This window comes from Protopterus annectens, chromosome 1.part2, assembly GCF_019279795.1.
Source record: "Protopterus annectens isolate FY-2018-M chromosome 1.part2, PAN1.0, whole genome shotgun sequence".
In the NCBI taxonomy this organism is placed as follows: domain Eukaryota; kingdom Metazoa; phylum Chordata; order Ceratodontiformes; family Protopteridae; genus Protopterus; species Protopterus annectens.
Genome location: NC_056727.1, coordinates 739,374,029 through 739,382,324, shown reverse-complemented (window position 1 = coordinate 739,382,324; position 8,296 = coordinate 739,374,029).

Below are 8,296 nucleotides of genomic sequence, written 5' to 3'. Positions count from 1 at the left end.
AATAAATATTTTTTGCAGACTAACCAATAAGTTTTAAGGTGACATTTCCAAAGCTAACTATCCATGTGTTTCACAGCTTTTAAAGGCACACAGAGTTTTTTCAGGTTTATCAGGCTAGAGGAATATAAAGCCTGCATATTAAATATTTTCAAGTCAGAATCTTAGGAATTGTGATCACCATAACATATATTGCAAGGATAATATAATAAATATTTAATTTGTTGCATTTGCAATGTATGAATCAGCTACATATTTGAAGTTTTGATCTTTCTGATAAGCTTTGCAATAATTACTCAATGTACCACTGTCCTAAGACATTTACTGAGAAAGAACAGTCTACTTTTCACACAAGTGATATGTTAGTGACTCTCCATTTGTTAGCATACATGGAAAAGCTTACCATGCAGCTCTGCTTGCAGAGCCTATCAATTCAGTGACCCCCCCTCCCCATCTGAGACCCTCCTTTCTAACTTTATTTAGTTGTTAACCAAGAAAACCCACTAAGTAAAAGTACATAACATAACAATTATATCTACACCAAAGGGTAAAAAAGTCGCACAAACAAACCCTTCAGTAAAAACTGCAAGAAAAACTTATCTAAGGTAGAGATTTTACTATGTGATACCTTAAACGTCCTGTAATGGAGGCTCATAGGATAATTGAAAATGACCCCTTAAGGATATCAAATGGTTTCTCTGTGGCTCCTTTTTACCCAGTAATTTGGATGTTAGTTGGGATATTTTACGGGCACCTTAATCTTTATGGGCATCAGCTGGATTTAAAGACCCTGTGTTTCTGAAGTGTTGCCAAACTATCCACTTATTCTGGGCTGACAAGGTCAATTAAAAGGCTGAAACATGCATGTCCACTGCTATTGGGGTTTACCTTTATTGGCTTGACTGTAACCATAAAGACTTAAAAAGTACAAAAAAAGTAATTGACATTCAGAAGCCATGCAGCTGAAGCACTTATGTCCTTAAGTGTCAATTTGCATATATCATGTTCACTGAGGAAGGCATATTGATGCCGAAACCTGTTTGACCGTTTTTGCTATAGCTTGTTATAGCTTTTTGGAGTTGCCACAATAAAGAGGTTTGGTTTCACTACTTGTTGCTTGACCGTTTTTGTGATTGCTTTAGGTTTTGTGGGTCTTTGCACCAGCCGTACCTGCGGTCCCTGTGTGGGTTTCCACAATTTGCATATATCCCATGGGCCTCCATTACAGGAGGTTTAGGCAACATGCAGTGAAAACTCTAGCTTGGCTGAGTTTTTCTTGTAGTTTTTTACTAATAATTATATCTGGTAGAAATATTATTCATAGAACGTTTTGATTTGATTTTGCACATTGTTTATATGTCCTTAATTCTTACGTTCTGTCTTTGTCTTATTCCATCATTTGTAGCTTTACATTTATTATCAGTTTTTACTTATATTTGTTCCTGAGTTTGCATACTCCTTTCTAGTCAGGAAAGTTTCCTACACAGTGTAAAAATACAACTATTAATAACAAAAATACTGCCAAGTCACAGCAAAGAGCAAAACCAACACAAAAAACCTGTACATCTGTTATTGTTAAGCAAATTACTAATGGAATTTGTTAAGATACTTATACGCAGTGATTTTCAATGTTTTTTGTTGTTCTGATGAAATTCTGTAATAAAATGAACAAAAACGTTTAACAATAACAAATTTACGTTTTTTTTGTGTTGATTTAGCACTTTGCCTTGATTTGGCAGCATGTTTGTTATCACTGTTAAGGAAAGTATCATACTTCTGATCTTGCGTCCTTAGCCCCAAAAAAAGCATATTATAGTCCATCAGGAGACTTTAATTCCCATCACTGTATTTCATTTTGATTTGCCAATTAATATAAAACTGCATTTCTGTTAACTTACAAAGAGAATAAAGGAGATTAAAGAGACTTTGAAGGAAGAAGCAAAGGGAACTGGTCAAAACATAACTGGGATGGAGGGGGTCCACAACTGTGGCTCAAGGAAGGGTTGGATATCAAGTTACTATTGTACAGGATAAGAAAGCAAAACTCTCAGACTAGACAGTATGGTAAAAAATAAAGTAGGCAAATGGGTTTTAGCAAAAGTAAGGAAGTCATGGAGGTTTTTATAATCTTATATACAGATATATATGAATAGGAGGATGAAGAAATGGGTAGGTCTTTGAAAGGTAGGAAAGAGGCTTTTTGTGCATAAGATAGGAAGCAGGTAGAGATAGGGATATAGAAGTAGTGTGGGGTGGGTGAACGACTTATGGGGACAAGACGGGAGGCTCAGTGGGTTTTCAGTGAACTTTTGTAGGAGAGTAAAGTTAGAGGTAGGGTGGGTCATGGTAGAAATGTTTAATTATATATTCTATGAAAGAAAGGTGCCACCCTAAATGGAGGAAGCAGTGGTAATGTCAGAGGATTGACCACTGCAGTTCATTCTTCAACTGGTAAAAAGCCTGTCTGAAGACTATGGTTAAACAGTGACTCCAGTGGTCCCAAAGGGTCATGTTTCAGGCTATTTAGGACACATCCTGGGATATTATCAGAGTGTATCAATGTGGAGTTTTTGGCCTTAGAGACCCCATCTAGGACCTGCTCCCTAGTGATAGTTGGGATTTTGTTTGAACGTATTTCCTGGGGGGATAGAACTGGAGTTGCATTTGTTGACCAGCAGATTATCTATATCTTCTGGCTTTTTTTAATTTCTCCAAGTCTTTTGGGTTCCTAATACCATGACAGGAATGGACCCCATTCCTAAGTCAAAGTACGATTAAAGTTCATGAAATTAGTATTGTTTCACTCTTTGATGTTAGCCAAAAGTGCTCTTCGCAGCACCCGCAATGTGCCCAGTAATGACTCCTTCTGCAATTCGTATGGTGTTACATGTATTGGTAACATATCTAAATACGACTGTAAATTCTTTTTATAATAATTGTATTTTTCTGGCTCTGTGTAGGTAGCGTTATGTACAATCAGTTATGTACACTGCTGTGTGCGGTGTTTGAACTTTCAGACAGCTAAAAAAGCCTTGTGGTTGTCTTTTGCGTGGGAGGCATCTTTACCTCAAATTTGGCTTTAGTAGACTTAATTTGCCCTCTTAGTTGTTTAGACTGCTTAGAATGTTTTTATCATGCAGGGCATAGTACTTCCTTATCTTGGCAATGACTTTTTTTCTTTTTTTGTACAACTTGTTTATGTTTGGATTCCACCAATGTAGTACTTGTTTTTTGAGTTAGTTCTTCTAGGCACAGCTATCTCTATGCATTTACTGACATGATTGTACAGGTTTTCTGTGAACAATTATACATAGGCAGCTTTTTTCTCAAGGTCTGTGGGGGCTTCAAATTTGAAGAGATTATCACTGAGCAGTAGGAAGCTTGCCTTAGAATAGTTCCTAAATGTTAAGGGATTAGCCATGTTCACAGAATAGATTTTTATTATGATGGAGGCATTTTTGTGATCTGACTTTACCAAAGTGAGCAATACATTGGGGGGGAGGGAACAGCATTCAACCATGTTTCTGAGTAACAGGTCAAGTATATTTGCACCCCTAGTGGGTGTATGGACTATCTGGTCCAAGGTGTGCGTATTTACAAAGGCTGGTAAGTTTGTAGTCATGTAAGTATCACAGTTTATAGTGGTGTAGTTGATGTCATCCATGAATATAGTATTGAGTTGAACAGTGAGCGCTTCCAGTAAGTCCAGCTATGAGTTATGGGTTTCTTGTCATAGAGGGTGATGTATAGATTGCAAGGATATGATATGATATAACACTTTGCCTATGGAAATCTGGACATGGAGAAGCTCAAGCATGTCATCCTGTTTGACTAGTCTTGAGGTGAGTTTGTTGTTGCATAGACTGAAACACTTTCACTTTTGGTCCCAGCCTGTATAGTAGCTGGCCTGAATGTGTACAAGGCATTGGAAAGTGGTTTATGGAAATGAATAGATTCAAGTTCAGTCTCAGTACCAGTTTTATTCATACCTCTCAATCCCGGAAACATCAGAAATCTGGACAAGGGCCATGAAAAATAGGTACAAATCTGTATGCTGATTAACATCTCATTTGCATACATAATTATGTAACCCCACCCACTCCAATGGAATTGTGGGATACCAACTTTCAAACACAAACTGAAGAACAGACAAGCAAAATATGACACCAGATCAGAGTCCCCCTGCAGCCATTCCAATGTCTCATTATCTGGCTATTTCGCCCCATTTACCATAAACACTAATGTGTGCAACTACATACTGCTTTACTTCTATAATAAAGATTTGGATTTTATTTTTACATTTTGAGGCACATCATCAATGCACAAACACTAACAGACATCTGATAAATAAAGCAATACTGTTTCACAATGAAAATAGACTTGGTATTAAAACGTCTCTGCTCTTGAAAATCATATTCATTGAAACAGTATTGAAACCTGCACCACATCCAAAGAAAATGCATCTTGCCAATAAGGGATAAAGATTACCTTTGGGCCGTTTTCAAATCATTGGCCCCTTGCACACAAAACAAGAAACATACGTGTTCTTTCATTTGATACACCTTCCTGACTTTATTAAGTTATATTCCTTGTATAATACAGCACACTTGTTAGACAGAGCACATTTTAAATGTATTGTTTGAAAGAACATTTTTTTCCAGTAGGCCGAACTGTAGGCAATGAAACAAAATGCATGAACCAATAATGACAAAACTGCCCAATTCAGAACATTTCCATCATAAAAGTCTACTTACACACACACTATAAATAGAATGACAGTAGAGTAAGCCATAGGCATCTTGCACAGCTTCTCACACTTTCAATTTCAGGGTTTTTTTTTCAAGGGGGGGGGGCAAAAGTTCAAAAACCAGGGACACATTTTAAAAACCAGGAACACATTTTTAAACATTGCTTGTATAATTCTGGAAAGTTGCTAGAATAAAACGTGTTACCCCCATGCATGTTACTGGCAAGTCTTGAACCCAGAACACTATACACACACACACACACACACACACACACACACACACACACACACACACACACACACACACACACACACACACACACACACACACACTACAGTTAGTGCAACATACCACTATGCTAAATCAGCAGTTTAAACAATAGGAAGACTGAAACTTAATGGCTATCATTTATTGAATTCAGTTCTCACTTCTCATCATAGCTCTCACACACACACTTTGTTCAAATGAATGGCAGCTCCTAATACTGCAGCTTAAGACTAATGGCAGCAGTCCTTGCATTTAAATTAAACAGTAGAAAACAAATGGCAGCTGGTTCCTGTTCACACACATACACTTTGTTCAAATGAATGGCAGCTCCTAATATAGCAGCTTAAGAATAATGGCAGCAGTCCTCACATTTAAAATAAACAGCAGAAAACGAATGGCAGCTGGTTCCTGTTCCTCCTTACCTAATACAAGTCCTGAATGGCAGAGCTTTCTTGGGCAGGCAGCAGCTTAAATCATACAGTAACAGCAGCATATTTTCTCAGATAGTCCCAGGCTCCCAGCATGAATGGCAGCTTTCTTTCTTGGGCAATACAAGTGAAGTCCCAATCCAGATTAAAAATGAATGGCAGGCAGGCAGCAGCTAAGTGTTTCTGTTTGAATGGGATTGGCGGCAAGTTTTTCAAATGCAGCAACTGCTTGCAGCCAGCCGGAAATGATGACGCGAGCTCAAGGAGCTCAATTCCGACTGGCTGGTAGTGCTGACGGAGCTGACGTCATCGCGCACGAGATGACGTCAGCTCCGACAGTGCAAAAATTTAAAAAAATAAAAAAATAAGGCAAAGAAATCGGAAATGAAGGGGTGCCAATTGGGAATCATGGCATCCCTTCATTTGGACTCCAAAACTCGGTAAAAACTGAGTAATTCGGGACGGTTGGGAGGTCTGATTTTATTAGATTTACTGTTGGCATTCTGAATCCACTCTGGTTGACCGTTTAGAATGTCAATCTGAAATGCTGAATCCAGAATGCTGAAAAGTAAACCAAGGAGAAAATGAATACATCAACAATGGTTCGATGTATTCAATGTAGGAGGAGGTGACTTAAGTCACCCATGCTATGCACATTAATGTACCATTACACTCTATAGCCAACGGTATGTTAATGCTACTATTTTGCAGAGGGGCTATACCCTCCACTCCCCATGAGAGGACTGCACCCCCACACTCCCTGCACTTTAAATATACCAACTCTGAGATCGCACTACAGTGAGGAAATGGGCTAATTCCCTGTTCCCCACTGAACCGCAATCTCCCAGCATGTTGAATCAGGAATGATCAAGTGTAACATGTCACTCGATCATTCAAAATTGATCACTTTTGGTTTGATTCACTGCCGTTTTGAAAACAGTGATTCAACCATGTGAACTTGATACCCTGCACTTCGTAAATGGCATAGTAAACGTTTTATTAACATACTTATAACTAAACATGCACAATTAAATAAAAGAGCAATAAATACAGAAGACAACAAATAAAACAAGTATACAATATAATAAGTGGTGAAAGGTGTAATGTCAAAGGAAAAAACTATTTCAAAAAGATCAATACACGGCAGGTTCAGGTTAAGGCACTTTAATCTTGCAGCAAGGAGACAAAAACGTGCTAATACAGAGTTTGTCTAACTAAAATCAGGAAGTGAAGCCATTCTTATACATTTCTTACAAGACATTGCCTACTAAGCTGATGTAACAAATCACAAATTTTTTCAGTATTATTTCATAGCAGCTGTTTGTCCATGATTTTCTGCTGGCACATCAAGTTTATGAAAAAATTTCCTAAGAAAAACAACATGGCCTTGATGACCACCGGTCAGATACAACTTCTCACTATGCAATGTTACCATTCACGGTACTATGGCTAATTCGAGCACAAAGCAAGTACAGATTATAGTTAATTTCTTCAAGCAGTCTTTGTTTAACTGTATCTAGTTCTTCTGCAGCTGTGCATGTTCTCATATCATGAACAGAGCTGATTGTTCAAGTTCAGTAACATTATAGAAAACAGTATTGTTCTATTCATTAATTTCCTGACCTAGCAGATAATCACCTGTTTCTCAGTATATTTCCAGAAGGCATAAACATGAATTTTGCTGTGCTAACAAATACTAGGTCAGAGAGCATCTTGCAGTTTCAGAAAGCATATTGTCATTTTAGAAAAGCATCTTGTAGTTTCATACAAAACTAAGCTGTACATAAAATAGAATGAAATGTGTTAACCCTTTTAGCTTCTAATAAGCACTAAACACATACATTAATACATATTTTTCTGACATTTCCCCCCTGTGTATACTTTTTATTCCATTTTCAAAAGCATAAACAGTTTGCTTCTTCTCCTAACCTCTTCTGTTCAAGATTTGCAGTTAAGCGAGTCATTCGGTTTAAACTTATGAAAGTGTTTCACTTTTCAACAATTCTTCAATTTCAGTACTTTGATACAAAGTCTCAGAAACTGACATGTCTATAAAATCTTTGATTAATCTTTTCATGCAGGGAATACCACAATAAATATACACTCCTAATAGGAGTAATCCCACACAAATGGCAATCAGGATGTTCATTAGGATGCTACCCCACCCCCCCAAACAAATTCTGGAAAAAGTCTGTCAGTGGGTTTGGGCCTGGTTTGGTCATGGCCGACACTTGCTGAATCACCTCAAGATGGTCGTTTATCTCATGCTGGTTGTCAGGAATATATGAACAGCACTTCTCTTTTATTAAAGCACACGTACCACCTTTCGCCGCTAGGGTGAAGTCGAAAGCCACGCGGTTTTGAAGCACCACAGTTCTCATAGCATTCAGTTCATCAGTTACTAATTCGAGAGCAGAAAAAGTTGCATTACTCATTACTTTGAGAAGTTTGGACAGTTTTCTCAGCTCCCAAATCGATTTCACTGCACCATATGCAGGGGCTATACCTACCCACGATATAATAGTGTCACTCAAGTCCATGTGTGTCAGTTTATCTTTGTTTTTCATGGAATTATGGTTTCTCCAGCCTGCTTTGATTCGTCCCACTGGATTTTCAGGCCTCTTGATTGGGTTTCCGGTTTTCTTGGTAACCTCTCTGACATTTTGAATTCTTCCCTGAGGCAAGACTGCAGTGTGTCGTATGGCCGGAACCAGGTAACCCAAAAAACAACTGCCGGACCAGTTCTCAGGTAACCATTTGTATGCCTTTTTCCCACAAACAAAATAACAATTCTCTACTTTAGTATTAATATACACTTGCCCTGCATGAAACATTTTTTTATCAATAATAGATAGT